This window comes from Oncorhynchus nerka, linkage group LG11 (assembly GCF_034236695.1).
Source record: "Oncorhynchus nerka isolate Pitt River linkage group LG11, Oner_Uvic_2.0, whole genome shotgun sequence".
NCBI classification, from domain to species: Eukaryota; Metazoa; Chordata; class Actinopteri; order Salmoniformes; family Salmonidae; genus Oncorhynchus; species Oncorhynchus nerka.
In genome coordinates, this window is record NC_088406.1 from 44301453 (window position 1) to 44317518 (window position 16066).

Consider the following 16066-nt stretch of genomic DNA (forward strand, 5'->3'; position numbering starts at 1 on the left):
GAGTGGACCAAGATGCAGCGTGGTATGTTTCCATCCTTTTAATTAGAAAGAGAAAAACTCAAAGAACAAAAACAATAAAGCGCACAAACGAAACGTGACGCTGATATAATGCTCACTGGCAACTATACCTAGACAAGATCCCACAAAGCACAATGGGAAAATGGCTGCCTAAAATTGATCCCCAATCAGAGACTACGATAAACAGCTGTCTCTGATTGGGAACCATATCAGGCCAACATAGATCAATAATCACCTAGATAACCCACCCTAGGCACTGTCATGCCCCAACCAACACAGAGAATTAACAGCTCTCTATGGTCAGGGCGTGACAGTACCCCCCCCCCCGAAGGTGCGGACTCCGACCGTGGTGGCTCTGATGCGGGGATCGTCCGGACCGTGTATCGTCGCCGGAGGAACCGGACCGCGGATCGTCGCCGGGGACTCCGGACCATAGATCGTCGCCGGGGACTCCGGACCGGGAACCCTCACAGGGTATCTTCGCTGGAGGCTCCAGACTGTGGACCGTCTCAGGAGGTTCCGGACTGTGGACCATCGCTGGAGGCTCTGGAACGTGAACCGTCTCAGGAGGTTCCGGAACGCGGACCGTCTCAGGAGTTTCCGGACTGTGGACCGTCTCAGGAGGTTCCGGAATGCGGACCGTCTCAGGAAGTTCTGGACTGTGGACCGTCTCAGGAGGTTCCAGACTTTGGAACGTCGCCGGAAGCTCTGGACTGGGAACTGTCGCCGGAAGCTCTGGACTGGGAACTGTCACCGGAAGCTCTGGACTGGGAACTGTCGCCGGAAGCTCTGGACTGTGGAAGCGCACTGGAGACCTGATGCGTGGGACCGGTACAGGTGGCACCGGGCTGATGACATACACCTCAGGGCGAGTGCGGGGAGGAGGCTCAGGATGTACTGGACTGTGGAGGCGCACTGGAGGCCTGATGCGTGGGACCGGTACAGGTGGCACCGGGCTGATGACACGCACCTCAGGGCGAGTGCGGGCAGGAGGCAAAGGACCTACTGAACTGTGGAGGTGCACTAGAGTTCTAGAGCGTAGAGCTGGCACAACCCGTCCTGGCTGGATGCTCACTTTAGTCTGGCAAGTGCGGGGCGCTGACACAGGATGCACTGGGCTGTGAAGGCGCACTGGAAACACAGTGCGTAGATCCGCCGCAGGATATCCTGGTCCGAGGAGGCGTACTGGAGACCAGGAGCGCTGAGTCGGCACAACCCATCCGGGCTGGATGCTCAGTTTCACACGGAAAGTGCGGAGAGCTGGCACCGAGTGAATGCGCACTAGAGACACAGTGCGTAGCACCGCATAACATGGTGCCTGAACGGTCACACGCCCCTTAAAGCGAGTGCGGGGAGTTGGCTCTGGTCTGAAACCTGGCTCCACCAACCACCCCATGTGACCCTCCCCCAAAAATGTTTTGAGGCTGCCTCTCGGGCTTCCGTCGTGGCCGCGAACCCCGGTGTCGTCGTTGTTCCTCCCTCGCTGCCTCCGTCTGCTCCCATGGAAGGCGATCCTTTCCAGCCAGGATCTCCTCCCATGTCCAGGATCCCTTACCATCCAAGATATCCTCCCATGTCCAGGATGTCTGCTCCTCCTGGCCATGCTGCTTGGTCCATTTGTGGTGGGATCTTCTGTCACGATCATTATAAGGAGTGGACCAAGATGCAGCGTGGTATGTTTCCATCCTTTTAATTAGGAAGAGAAAAACTCAAAGAACAAAAACAATAAAGAGCACAAACGAAACGTGAAGCTGATATAATGCTCACTGGCAACTATACCTAGACAAGATCCCACTAAGCACAATGGGAAAATGGCTGCCTAAATATGATCCCCAATCAGAGACAACAATAAACAGCTGTCTCTGATTGAGAACCATACCAGGCCAACATAGATCAATAATTACCTAGATAACCCACCCTAGTTACTGTCACACCTCAACCAACACAGAGAATAAACAGTTCTCTATGGTCAGGGCGTGACATGTACACTTTAGCGGCACTTAAAACTTCTTATGGCTGCAATCACATTAACGGGATCGATATGACAACAGCCAGTAATGTGCAGGGCGCCAAATTCAAAACAACAGAAATCTCATAATTAAAATTCCCCAAACATACATGTATCTTATACCGTTTTAAATGTAATCTTGTTGTTAATCCCACCACAGTGTCCAATTTCAAATATGGTTTACAGCGAAAGCACCACAAACGAGTATGTTAGGTCACCAGCAAGCCACAGAATAAACACAGCCATTTTCCCAGCCAAAGATAGGAGTCACAAAAAGCACAAATAGAGATAAAACTATTCACTAACCTTCGATGATCTTCATCAGATGACACTCATAGGACTTCATGTTACACATACATGTATGTTTTGTTTGATGAAGTTTATATTTTTATTTTTAGAAACTGAGTTTACATTGGCGAGTTACGTTCACTAGTTCCAAAAACAACCAGTGATTTTGCATAGCCACATCGATTCAACAGAAATACTCATCATAAATGTAGATGATAATACAAGTTATACATATATAATTATAGATATACCTCTCCTTAATGCAACCGCTGTGTCAGATTTTTAAAAAAACCTTACGGAAAAAGCAAACCATGCAATAATCTGAGACGGCGCTCAGAAAAATAATAAAATTAGCCGCCATGTTGGAGTCAACAGACACAGGAAATCACATTATAAATATTCCCTTACCTTTGATGATCTTCATCAGAATGCACTTGATCTATGCACTCCCAGGAATCCTAGTTCCACAATAAATGCTCGATTTGTTCAATAATGTCCGTTATTTATGTCCAAGTAGCTACTTTTGTTAGCGCGTTAGGTATACATATCCAAACGCTCGTGCAGGTCGAGCATTACTTCGGACAAAAACTTCAAAAAGTTATATTACAGGTCGAAGAAACATTTCAAACTAAGTAGAGAATCAATCATTAGGATGTTTTTATCACAAATCTTCAATAAAGTTCCAACCGGAGAATTCCTTTGTGTGTAGAGGAGCAATGGAACGTAGGTCGATATCATGTGGAATGCGCATGACTAGGAAATGGCTCTCTGCCAGTAACCTGACTCATTCAGCTCTTATTCAGTCCCACAACACAGTAGAAGCCTCATTCAAGTTTCTAAAGACGTTTGACATCTAGTGGAAGCCCTATGAAGTGCAACTTCATTCATATCTCACTGTGAATTCAATAGGGCCTGGGTTGAACATCGACCAACCTCAGATTTCTCACTTCCTGTTTGGATTTCTTCTCAGGTTTTTGCCTGCCATGAGTTCTGTTATACTCACAGACATCATTCAAACAGTTTTAGAAACTTCAAAGTGTTTTCTATACAATACTACTAATACATACATATATTAGCAACTGAGACTGGGGAGCAGGCCGTTTACTATGGGCACCTTTCATCCAAGCTACTCAATACTGCCCCTGCAGCCATAAGAAGTTAATCATCCAACCAATAAGAATGAAGCAACTATTAAGATTGCAGGCCTCTTCTAGATCACTTTCCCACTCTTACATGTGTTATCATGTTGTATCCCTGCAAAGAGAGCAGGAGGTAAAGTATCTGTCGTACATACACAGAATGGGATAGAAATGTGACGTCCAGGGACACTATTCTGATCCATGCAAAAGGTTTTTATTTATTTATTTTACCTTTATTTTACTAGGCAAGTCAGTTAAGAACAAATTCTTATTTTCAATGACGGCCTAGGAACAGTGGGTTAACTGCCTGTTCAGGGGCAGAACGACAGATTTGTACCTTGTCAGGGGAGATGTTGAGAGGAGAAAGAACAGAGTAGAAACTAATTAGAAGTAGGCCTAAGATTGTGGGGGCCAATTGTTGAACCTCCCAAAGCAGAGACATGAGAGAGGTAGGGATTTGGATGACTGACATATATGTCCATGTGTTTTGTCAGTAAGGTCAGCTAGACCTGTGTTATGAAAAGTGCACTGGACAATAGGTTGTAAAAAGACCAATGCAGGTTAAACAAATATCTGGGACCGTATTCACAAAGCATCTCATAGTAGGAGTGCTGATCTAGGATCAGGGTCCTTCCTGTCCATATAACCTTATTCATTATTATCTAAAAGACCAAACCAATCCTCAATCAGCTCTCTTACTCAAGACTATTTCTGAATATGAGCTCATTGACATATTTGGGTCAAAGTTTGTTTTAGGACTGTAATGGCACAGCGTCTCTGTTCAGATGAAAATCTCCTTGGTGAATAATATTCTTACTCGGTAGATCTTCGCATTTCAACACGATGTCCACAGAGTTACATAGATTATATATACAAATAGCCACCCTTTGCCTTGATGACAGCTTTGCACACGCTTGGCATTCTCTCATCCAGCTTCATGAGGTAGTCACCTGGAATGCATTTCAATTAACAGGTGTTAAAAGTTCATTTGTGGATTTTTCCCCTTCTTAATGCATTTGAGCCATTCAGTTGTGTTGTGACAAGATAGGGGTGATAAACAGAAGATAGCCCTATCTGGTAAAAGACCATGTTCATTACTGTGGCAAGAACAGCTCAAATAAGCAAAGAGAAACGACAGTCCATCATTACTTTAAGAGATGAAGTTCAGTCAATCCGGAAATTTTCAAGAACTTTGAAAGTTTCTTCAAGTGCAGTCACAAAAACCATCAAGCGCTATGATGAAACTGGCTCTCTTGAGGACCGCCACAGGAATGGAAGACCCAGAGTTCCCTCTGCTGTAGAAGATACATTCCTTAGAGTTATCTACACCTCAGATTGCAGCCCAAATAAATGATTCATCTCAACATCAACTGTTCAATGGAGACTGCGTGAATCTGCGTGAATCTGCGTGAATCTGCGTGAATCAGCATGAATCTGCGTGAATCAGCCCTTGGTCGAATTGCTGCAAAGAAACCATTACTAAAGGACACCAAGAAGAGACTTGCTAAGGCCAGAATGTCAAGAGTGTACAAAGCTGCCATCAAGGCAAAGGGTGGCTATTTTGAAAAATCTCAAATATAAAATATATTTGGATTTGTTTAACACGTTTTTGGTTACAACATGATTCCATGTGTTATTTCATAGTTTTGATGTCTTCACTATTAGAAAATAGTAAAAAATTAAGAAAAACCCTTGAATGAGTAGGTGTGTCCAAACTGGTACTGTATATATATATATATATATATATATATATATATATATAATCATATTTTTTAAGGAACTCAGTCAGCCTTCAGTTTACTCTTGAAAGTTGTAATTATAGAATCCACAAGGTGCAATTTCTAAATTGGGTAGTGCACCATCAGTTTTCCTTTTGTCATGTCAGTCATTGCAGACCTTAGAGCTATTTATAACTTGTAAGTAATATCCAGATCAACTAGCCCGTGTCAGCTAACGTTTTTTTTAGCTAGGCTTTTTAGCCAAATAGATTTTGTTGTAATGTTTGTGTCACTCGGCTATCACATGAACACACATTAGCCATGGCAATATGTGTAGAATAGCAGAAAATATCTTTTAAAAAGGCAACATTCTCACTACACTCCATGACAAAATGTGTAGAATTGCAGGAAATAAACTTGAAACATGTCAAATGTTCTTCTCCACCGACAAGAGGGGTGTGAACAGTTTGTGTCATGAACAGTGCTTGTTCCCATAGAAATAGACATGACGCATGCACGCAGGAGGAGGGTGTGGGATGTTACCCAATGCTGGAAGGGGGGCCTGAGTGACAAAAATTTGGGAACCCCTGACATAGATGGTAAGGATACCTCAAAGATAGTGCAGATTAGGGAAGGAGATATCTAGTCAGTTGCACAACTGAATGCATCCTCTGAATCAGAGAGGTGCGTGGGGCTGCCGTAGTCGACATCACCGGAGCAGTTGTTGTTGAGAGTTAATTGCCATCCCCAAGGGCAGAACGGAATATTTTCCACGGTAACAGCTTGGGGATTCGAACCAGTGACCTTTTGGTTACTGGCCCAACACTCTTAACCGCTAGGGTACACACTGCCCCTCTATTAATTTACGCGTCTATAGTCAGGGAGCAGAGAGATGATAAAGAAAAATAGGAGAGGGAGGAATAGAGAGAGGGATAAAGGGATATGAGAAATGAGAAACGAGGCAGGAGAGGAAAGAGAGATGAAAAGTAAGGAGATGGATAAGAGATGAGAAAGAGGAGTAGAGCGATGGAGGAAACAGACGAGAGGACCAGAACCTCCCCCATGGTAATCCCTGGGAGCAGCATATGGACTAGTAAAGCACAGAGACAAAGTGGGACAGAGCGGGAGACACAGATACACTTAGGACTTAAAAATATGATTCATTTCTTTGCCTCTAATCCCTGGCAAACAAGCTGGCCACCGGGATGTTCTGTAAATACTGTAATCATCCTGCGGCCAGGCCATCGCCCCTGCGAGACGTAGCCAGCCCTACAGTCCAATTTCTTCGTAATCGATTCCTAATCCCAACAACCCAACAAACCCCCCCGACATTCTGCACGAGGGGGGTGGGTGGTTTGTGAGGAATAAAACTAAATGAAAAAGAAATCACATTTCCCAATTCTGTTCTTTCCGAGGCATAGCTTCACAGAGATGAATTGGTGTCACGTAAGAGTTTACTTGGGGTGGACCATTGTTTGTGAGAACATGATGGCATGTAGGACGCTTGGGTTCGCTGGCTCTGGGTTTTAGACTGCTCTCTGGGATAGGTTGGACGGAGCTACAGTGCCTTGCGAAAATATTCGGCCCCCTTGAACTTTGCGACCTTTTGCCACATTTCAGGCTTCAAACATGAAGATATAAAACTGTATTTTTTTGTGAAGAATCAACAACAAGTGGGACACAATCATGAAGTGGAACGACATTTATTGGATATTTCAAACTTTTTTAACAAATCAAAAACTGAAAAATTGGGCGTGCAAAATTATTCAGCCCCTTTACTTTCAGTGCAGCAAACTCTCTCCAGAAGTTCAGTGAGGATCTCTGAATGATCCAATGTTGACCTAAATGACTAATGATGATAAATACAATCCACCTGTGTGTAATCAAGTCTCCGTATAAATGCACCTGCACTGTGATAGTCTCAGAGGTCCGTTAAAAGCGCAGAGAGCATCATGAAGAACAAGGAACACACCAGGCAGGTCCGAGATACTGTTGTGAAGAAGTTTAAAGCCGGATTTGGACACAAAAAGATTTCCCAAGCTTTAAACATCCCAAGGAGCACTGTGCAAGCGATAATATTGAAATGGAAGGAGTATCAGACCACTGCAAATCTACCAAGACCTGGCCGTCCCTCTAAACTTTCAGCTTATACAAGGAGAAGACTGATCAGAGATGCAGCCAAGATGCCCATGATCACTCTGGATGAACTGCAGAGATCTACAGCTGAGGTGGGACACTCTGTCCATAGGACAACAATCAGTCGTATATTGCACAAATATGGCCTTTATGGAAGAGTGGCAAGAAGAAAGCCATTTATTAAAGATATCCATAAAAAGTGTTGTTTAAAGTTTGCCACAAGCCACCTGGGAGACACACCAAACATGTGGAAGAAGGTGCTCTGGTCAGATGAAACCAAAATTGAACTTTTTGGCAACAATGCAAAACGTTATGTTTGGCGTAAAAGCAACACAGCTCATCACCTGAACACACCATCCCCACTGTCAAACATGGTGGAGCCAAATAAAGGACCATTCTGGAAGAAAACCTGATGGAGTCTGCAAAAGACCTGAGACTGGGACGGAGATTTGTCTTCCAACAAGACAATGATCCAAAACATAAAGCAACATCTACAATGGAATGGTTCAAAATTAAACATATCCAGGTGTTAGAATGGCCAAGTCAAAGTCCAGACCTCAATCCAATCGAGAATCTGTGGAAAGAACTGAAAACTGCTGTTCACAAATGCTCTCCATCCAACCTCACTGAGCTTGAGCTGTTTTGCAAGGAGGAATGGGAAAAAATGTCAGTCTCTCGATGTGCAAAACTGATAGAAACATACCCCAAGCGACTTACAGCTGTAATCGCAGCAAAAGGTGGCGCTACAAAGTATTAACTTAAGGGGGCTGAATAATTTTGCACGCCCAATTTTTCAGTTTTTGATTTGTTAAAAAAGTTTGAAATATCCAATAAATGTCGTTCCACTTCATGATTGTGTCCCACTTGTTGTTGATTCTTCACAAGAAAATACAGTTTTATATCTTTGTTTGAAGCCTGAAATGTGGCAAAAGGTCGCAAAGTTCAAGGGGGCCGAATACTTTCGCAAGGCACTGTAGAAGGTGTGTGTGGGAGCGAAGGGAAATTAAAATAGCATTTCCCAATTATATGCTCTGTTCTGTCAGAAGCCTAGTTTCACAGAGATTAATTAGCGTCACGTAAGTGTTGGGTGGGGGTATCATTGTTTGTGAGAATGCGGTGGCATGCTTGGGTTCTCTTGGTTCAAGACTGGGTTCTAGGCTGGGTTCTAGACTGCTCTCTGGGATATGTTGGATGGAACTAGAAGATGGTGTATTGTTGGGTGAGACAACTGAGAGGTTATGTGAACAGAAAGGAGACAATCAAAGGATACTGGATACCACATGTTTTGTTTGTGAATCAAGCTGATTAAAAGTCAATTCCAATTCTATGAGTGCAGAATTAATTTACGGAAAGGAGGAAACCATTGAATTTGTTCATCTCAAAATGAAGTTTTAATAGTGGTTTTATAAAAAAAAATATTTTTTATTTCACCTTTATTTAACCAGGTAGGCAAGTTGAGAACAAGTTCTCATTTACAATTGCGACCTGGCCAAGATAAAGCAAAGCAGTTCAACACATACAACAACAGAGTTACACATGGAGTAAAACAAACATACAGTCAATAATTCAGTAGAAAAATAAGTATATATACGATGTGAGCAAATGAGGTGAGATAAGGGAGGTAAAGGCAAAACAATGGCCATGGTGGTAAGGTAAATACAATATAGCAAGTAAAACACTGGAATGGTAGATTTGCAGTGGAAGAATGTGCAAAGTAGAAATAAAAATCATGGAAATAACAAATAAATAAAAAATAAAGTCCAAAATAAGACTTAAGAGGAAGAAGACAGAAGCTGAGAGTGAAAGTTTATTTTGTAGATAGAAAATGTGGCTGCCTTTGTTTTAAATACCATCTGTGATCATTTACAGTCCCCAAAAGCCTGTATTCTCTATGACATAAAGCCTATTCCTAATATGCTATTGGTTGTAAACGTACATCTAAATATTACCACCCTTAACAAATAGCTTATGTCTATCCCCGTCGAGCTCTATGTGCTATTTACTGTACTTCTCTTCAATCAACCAATCAACATTACGGATGTCCATTTCAATCTTTAAATGGTGTCTAATTCTGATATTGGTTGTTTGATATGACAAGGCTGACAACATCTTAGTAGTAATAGAACTACAGTATGAATATTCTATCATTAGAATACTGTTCATTCCATCCTCTTTTGACACTGTGAAGATACACTTTCATAAAGATGCATTTAACGTTTGGTTTCAATGTACAGTGCGATTTTAATTAGCCATCTTCTTTTTTTCATTTCTCCTTCCTCTTGTTTTTGTTTCTTTGTTAGTACTTTTGTTTTATGACGTGAAGCACTTTGTTACTTGTATTAAGTAGTGCTATACAAATAAAGTTATTGTTATTCTTGTTTTATGAAAATGTTCTGTTATTATTATTGTCATGATTTTATGTCAAATAGAATCGGAACAGGAATGACTCACTCCATAATTCTTTTTAAGGGTAAATACAGTATTCTCAGTGGAATTTAGTGTCGTAATATGATCAGTATTATGGTTAGGCCTATCACTGGATCAACACATAACTGACAATCAAGTTATATCATTTTACTAAGTCAATACTGGGGCTTAAAGTTTAACACCTAGTTATTATCGAGAGTAATAGTCAGTGTTTGGATCCAAGATTATTGTCCATGTCTTGGACTGAGATTATTGTCAGGATTAGATTTTTTTATGAGAGAAGTCTGATTCGGGCGTAGTCAGGGTTGGAGGAGAGAGGGAAAGGGGGTAGGTCAGCCTCAGAATTAGGGTTCAATTGAAGTAGAACTAAATAGGGGATTCTGGTTCCTTCTCTGACTTGGAGAGAAGTCTCATACAGGAGCACTAGGTCAACATTCTCTGATGTCTGTCAGTAAAGATGTCCATTATCATCCTTAGTCCCCCTCTCCCGTCCTGTTCCCATGTCCTTTCATGTCCCCCTGTTCTGTCCTGTCCTGTTCCCCTGTCCTGTGTCCATGTGCCCACATGTCCACACTCGTTCTCACCTCTCCTTGCACTTAGTTATTTTTACTGATCTAATTTAGAGAATGTCCCAATCCTCTTAGTGTCTTGCCCCTTCAGCGCTTCACTAAGTGAATTAGACAGGATTACAGTCTCTCTCTCTCTCTCTTCCTCCTCCTATCTCTTTCTCTCTTCTCTATGGTGTCACTGTCTCTCCAGCCTTTCTTCTCCATCTCCATGTGCATTATTCTCCTGACATCTTTCTCTCTGTTGGCAGGATTACTGTCATTCTCTCTCCAGATGACAAATTGGTTCCACCATTACCCATGACAGCTGCCCTCGAAGCCCAGTGCATCCTGGGAAAAAGGATCTTTAATTAAACTTTGACCTGTAGTACATAAATGAGGGGCGAGAACAAGGCCTACATACAGATAGGAACAAGAGTGGACAAAAAAATGTCTTCGAAAAAAACATGAAGGAAACTAGACAGAACATCTGAAAACTACAGTAAAATACTTTCCATCCCGATCATGTTTTCATACAGTATAGTGTTTTCTGGGTCTTCATGGCAAGGCTGGCAGTATTTGGAGTGTGACTTCTTCCAGTAGCAGGTCCCAGTCCTGCCAGGCCCTGCTGTGCCAGTCTCTCACAGACTCATCTGGAGAGTCTGCCTCAGAGGAATTCACTGGGTTACAGTAACTAGTCATAGTCCATTTAGGATTTCTACCTCACCTAAATGGTACGTCTAACACCATACCGCAGTTAGTGGTTTGTTATGAACCTGTCTTTGTTATAGATTTAGACTTCTGTTGTGAACCTGTCTTTGTTATAGATTTAGACTGCTGTTGTGAACCTGTCTTTGTTATAGATTTAGACTGCTGTTATGAACCTGTCTTTGTTATAGATTTAGACTGCTGTTATGAACCTGTCTTTGTTATAGATTTAGACTGCTGTTGTGAACGTGTCTTTGTTATAGATTTAGACTGCTGTTGTGAACCTGTCTTTGTTATAGATTTAGACTTCTGCTATGAACCTGTCTTTGTTATAGATTTAGACTGCTGTTGTGAACGTGTCTTTGTTATAGATTTAGACTGCTGTTATGAACCTGTCTTTGTTATAGATTTAGACTTCTGTTATGAACCTGTCTTTGTTATAGATTTAGACTGCTGTTATGAACCTGTCTTTGTTATAGATTTAGACTTCTGCTATGAACCTGTCTTTGTTATAGATTTAGACTGCTGTTGTGAACGTGTCTTTGTTATAGATTTAGACTTCTGCTATGAACCTGTCTTTGTTATAGATTTAGACTGCTGTTATCAACCTGTCTTTGTTATAGATTTAGACTGCTGCTATGAACCTGTCTTTGTTATAGATTTCGACTGCTGTTATGAGACTGTCTTTGTTATAGTGTTTTCTGTGCCAGCAGCATACCACCCTGCATACCACTGCTGGCTTGCTTCTGAAGCTAAGCAGGGTTGGTCCTGGTCAGTTCCTGGATGGGAGACCAGATGCTGCTGGAAGTGGTGTTGGAGGGCCAGTAGGAGGCACTCTTTCCTCTGGTCTAAAAAATATCCCAATGCCCCAGGGCAGTGATTGGGGACACTACCCTGTGTAGGGTGCTGTCTTTCGGATGGGACGTTAAACGGGTGTCCTGACTCTCTGAGGTCATTAAAGATCCCATGGCACTTATCGTAAGAGTAGGGGTGTTAACCCCGGTGTCCTGGCTAAATTCCCAGTTTGGCCCTCAAACCATCATGGTCACCTAATGGTCCCCAGTTTACAATTGGCTCATTAATCCCCCACCTCTCCCCTGTAACTATTCCCCAGGTCGTTGCTGCAAATGAGAACATGTTCTCAGTCAACTTACCTGGTAAAATAATGAAAAAAAAAAAAAAAAAGATTTAGACTTCTGCTATGAACCTGTCTTTGTTATAGATTTAGACTGCTGTTATGAACCTGTGTCTAGTTGTTATAGACTGCTGGTATGAACATGTATCTAGTTGTTATAGACTGCTGGTATGAACCTGTGTCTAGTTGTTATAGACTGCTGTTATGAACCTGTGTCTAGTTGTTATAGACTGCTGGTATGAACATGTGTCTAGTTGTTATAGACTGCTGGTATGAACCTGTGTCTAGTTGTTATAGACTGCTGTTATGAACCTGTGTCTAGTTGTTATAGACTGCTGGTATGAACCTGTGTCTAGTTGTTATAGACTGCTGTTATGAACCTGTGTCTAGTTGTTATAGACTGCTGGTATGAACCTGTGTCTAGTTGTTATAGACTGCTGGTATGAACCTGTATCTAGTTGTTATAGACTGCTGGTATGAACCTGTGTCTAGTTGTTATAGACTGCTGTTATGAACCTGTGTCTAGTTGTTATAGACTGCTGTTATGAACCTGTGTCTAGTTGTTATAGACTGCTGTTATGAACCTATGTCTAGTTGTTATAGACTGCTGTTATGAACCTGTATCTAGTTGTTATAGACTGCTGGTATGAACCTGTGTCTAGTTGTTATAGACTGCTGGTATGCACCTGTATCTAGTTGTTATAGACTGCTGGTATGAACCTGTGTCTAGTTGTTATAGACTGCTGTTATGAACATGTATCTAGTTGTTATAGACTGCTGGTATGAACATGTGTCTAGTTGTTATAGACTGCTGGTATGAACCTGTGTCTAGTTGTTATAGACTGCTGGTATGAACCTGTGTCTAGTTGTTATAGACTGCTGGTATGAACCTGTGTCTAGTTGTTATAGACTGCTGGTATGAACCTGTGTCTAGTTGTTATAGACTGCTGTTATGAACCTGTGTCTAGTTGTTATAGACTGCTGGTATGAACCTGTGTCTAGTTGTTATAGACTGCTGGTATGAACCTGTGTCTAGTTGTTATAGACTGCTGGTATGAACCTGTGTCTAGTTGTTATAGACTGCTGGTATGAACCTGTGTCTAGTTGTTATAGACTGCTGTTATGAACCTGTATCTAGTTGTTATAGACTGCTGGTATGAACATGTATCTAGTTGTTATAGACTGCTGGTATGAACCTGTGTCTAGTTGTTATAGACTGCTGGTATGAACCTGTGTCTAGTTGTTATAGACTGCTGGTATGAACATGTGTTGAGTTGTTATAGACTGCTGGTATGAACCTGTGTCTAGTTGTTATAGACTGCTGGTATGAACCTGTGTCTAGTTGTTATAGACTGCTGGTATGAACCTGTGTCTAGTTGTTATAGACTGCTGGTATGAACCTGTGTCTAGTTGTTATAGACTGCTGGTATGAACATGTGTTGAGTTGTTATAGACTGCTGGTATGAACATGTATCTAGTTGTTATAGACTGCTGGTATGAACCTGTGTCTAGTTGTTATAGACTGCTGGTATGAACCTGTGTCTAGTTGTTATAGACTGCTGGTATGAACCTGTGTCTAGTTGTTATAGACTGCTGTTATGAACCTGTGTCTAGTTGTTATAGACTGCTGGTATGAACATGTGTTGAGTTGTTATAGACTGCTGGTATGAACATGTATCTAGTTGTTATAGACTGCTGGTATGAACATGTGTCTAGTTGTTATAGACTGCTGGTATGAACATGTGTCGAGTTGTTATAGACTGCTGGTAAGAACATGTGTCTAGTTGTTATAGACTGCTGGTATGAACATGTGTCGAGTTGTTATAGACTGCTGGTATGAACATGTGTTGAGTTGTTATAGACTGCTGGTATGAACATGTATCTAGTTGTTATAGACTGCTGGTATGAACATGTGTCTAGTTGTTATAGACTGCTGGTATGAACATGTGTCGAGTTGTTATAGACTGCTGGTATGAACATGTGTCTAGTTGTTATAGACTGCTGGTATGAACATGTGTCTAGTTGTTATAGACTGCTGGTATGAACATGTGTCTAGTTGTTATAGACTGATGGTATGAACCTGTGTCTAGTTGTTATAGACTGCTGGTATGAACATGTGTTGAGTTGTTATAGACTGATGGTATGAACCTGTGGCTGTTGTTATCTCCCAATGCGTGTTGATATGGTACTGTATGTACTAGTGAATTAAAACATATATATTTCACCTTTATTTAACCAGGTAGGCCAGTTGAGAACAAGGTCTCATTTACAACTGCGACCTGGCCAAGATAAAGCAAAGCAGTGGGACAAAAACAACACAGTTACACATGGGATAAACAAACGTACAGTCAACAACACAATAGAAAAATCTGTATACAGTGTGTGCAACTGAAGTAAGGAGGTAAGGCAATAAATAGGCCAATAGTGGCAAAGTAATTACAATTTAGCAATTTACACTGGAGAGATATGTGCAGATGAGGATGTGCAAGTAGAAATACTGGTGTGCAAAAGAGAAGAAAAACAAAAACAAATATGGGGATGAGGTAGGTAGGTAGGTAGGTAGGTAGGTAGGTAGGTAGGTAGGTAGGTAGGTAGGAGCCAGTGGGTTTGGCAACGAATATGTAGCGAGGACCAGCCAACGAGAGCATACAGGTCGCAGTGGTGGGTGGTATATGGGGCTTTGGTGACAAAACGGATGGTGCTGTGATAGACTGCATCCAATTTGCTGAATAGTGTGTTGGAGGCTGTTCTGTAAATGACATTGTCGAAGTCAAGGATCGGTAGGATAGTCAGTTTTATGAGGGTATGTTTGGCAGCATGAGTGAAGGAGGCTTTGTTGCGAAATAGGAAGCCGATTCTAGATTTAATTTTGGATTGGAGATGCTTAATGTGAGTCTGGAAGGAGAGTTTACAGTCGAGCCAGACACCTAGGTATTTATAGTTGTCCATATATTCTAAGTCAGAACCGTCCAGAGCAGTGATGCTAGTCGGGCGGGCAGGTGGGGGCAGCGATAGGTTAAAGATCATGCATTTAGTTTAACTAGCATTTAAGAGCAGTTGGAGGCCACGGAAGGAGTGTTGCATGGCGTTGAAGCTCGTTTGTGTCCAAAGAAGGGCCGTCAGATTTGACACACTGAACTCTATCTGAGAAGTAGTGAGTGAACCAGGCGAGGCAGTCATTAGAGAAACCAAGGCTGTTGAGTCTGCCGTTAAGTATACAGTGATTGACAGAGTCGAAAGCCTTGGCCAGGTCGATGAAGACGGCTGCACAGTACTGTCTTTTATCGATGGCGGTTATGATATCTTTTAGGACCTTGAGCGTGGCTGAGGTGCAACCGTGACCAGCTCGGAAACCAGATTGCATAGCGGAGAAGGTACGGTGGGATTCGAAATGGTCGGTGATCTGTTTGTTCACTTGGCTTTCGGAAACTTTAGAAAGGCAGGGCAGGATGGATATAGGGCTGTAACAGTTTGGGTCTAGAGTGTCTCCCCCTTTGAAGAGGTGGATGACCACGGTCACTTTCCAATCTTTAGGAATCTCAGACGATACAAAAGAGAGGTTGAACAGACTAGTAATAGGAGTTGCAACAATGGCGGCGGATAATTTTTAGGAAGAGAGGGTCCAGATTGTCTAGCCCAGCTGATTTGTAGGGGTCCAGATTTTGCAGCTCTTTCAGAACATCAGCTGTCTGGATTTGGGTGAAGGAGAAGCGGAAAGCATGTGGAAAGCATGGCCAGCCATAGAGAAATGCTTATTGAAATTCTCGATTATAGTGGATTTATCAGTGGTGACAGTGTTTCCTAGTGTCAGTGCAGTGGGCTGCTGGGAGGAGGTGTTAGGAAGCTGCTATCACTGACTGTTATCATCATCGACCATCAATAACAAGTCTCCAGACATAATCTCCTGAGAAATGGAGGGTGGAATGGAGAGGGAGGGGAGAGAA